At 41.7% G+C, this 1,406-nt stretch overlaps 1 protein-coding gene across 1 annotated transcript in view; it reads left to right on the forward strand.

The window, feature by feature from the left end:
- Positions 1-1,406, forward strand: part of LOC101860991 (organic cation transporter protein) — a gene marked incomplete in the record, with an annotated part of 41,342 nt that overhangs the window by 33,144 nt on the left and 6,792 nt on the right.

Below are 1,406 nucleotides of genomic sequence, written 5' to 3' on the forward strand. Positions count from 1 at the left end.
GGGGGTAGGGGGCTAAATACGTGTTGCTCGATCTCCACCTCCTCCGAGCGGGGTACGAGTTTACTTATTATCCCCTTTTCCACAACTCACCCATGTGTGCACGTACGGGGGGGTTCAAGAAGTCTTTGGTCTAAACATGAAAGAATAAAGACAGAGCTTTGTAACTTGGCACACATACTTTTATTTCTTTACATATTCACCAAGCAGAGTAATACATTTCTGCTTCTTCTCTTTGACCTTCAAAGGTCCTTGAGAGAAAAATGACACAGAATGGGCCCCTAAGCAGTTTTCAACCTCTTCAATGACGTTTTCGTTGTCATGGAAACGACGTCATATTTTAGATTAGGAAACAAAAAAGTCTGAGGAGGCTAGGTCAAGTGGATAATCTGGGTGTGGCAGGATTTCAAAGCCGCACTATTCTACTGTCTAGACTGCTTGTTGTGCCCTGAGGGGCATTGTCATGCAGATGGAGGACCCCATTACGGAGTTTTCCCCGCCTTTTTTCTCACCAATTCGGACCACAATTTTATCAGCAAACCCGATTTTTTGTCTACTGTGACTGTTTTTTTATTTCTCTTCTATTTTCCAGGTAGTCAGTCATGATGATACCTTCACAATTTCAGAAACACGACAGAATGACCTTTCCACTTGACGGCGTTTCCTTTGCCTTCTTTGGTGAGGGGGGAGAAGGGGTTTTCCATTGCATGGAGGACATTTTTTGTTCTGGATCAAAACGATAAATCCATGATTCATCCATAGTCATCATTTTTTTTAAATTGTGTCATTGGACTCAATTCGAAGGAGAGTTTTGCAGGACTCAACCCTCTTCTTCTTTTTCTCACTTGTCAAAAGGCGTGGTACTCACCGCACAACAGACACTTTATTCATGTTAGATGGTCATGGAGAATCGTTTCTATTGACTCTACACTGATTCTCGTTTCACTTGAGCGCTGTTAAACAATTATGCGTCTGTCTTGTAGAACCTGTTTCTTCACTATGGATACATTCTCTTCAGTGGTCACAAAGGATGGACGCCCTTCACGATCTTAATCCAGCACCGACATGAATCCAGATTTGAATTTCCTTACCCAGTATGTCACAGTATTATAGAGAGGACATCCGTCACAATAAACTTGGAGCTTTTCTTGAAAGATGTCCCAAGGGGATTTTCCTTCCAAGTGTAAAAACTTGATAATTGAGCGATATTCAACAGGCTCCATGGCACAGCTTCAGTAAAGAAAAACAAAAGTTTTGTGCATGGTGTCATTGAACACGCTGACAAGTGCCTTATTATTGTCGGATTTTCCTGAAAATGTGCATGGTGTGTTCCAAAGAATTGTCTAAAGGCTGGCGAAATTGTATTACTCTACCATGATTCCTTCATACCCAGACTGAAGACTTATTGA

Source organism: Aplysia californica, unplaced genomic scaffold (genome assembly GCF_000002075.1).
Source record: "Aplysia californica isolate F4 #8 unplaced genomic scaffold, AplCal3.0 scaffold00452, whole genome shotgun sequence".
NCBI classification, from domain to species: Eukaryota; Metazoa; Mollusca; class Gastropoda; order Aplysiida; family Aplysiidae; genus Aplysia; species Aplysia californica.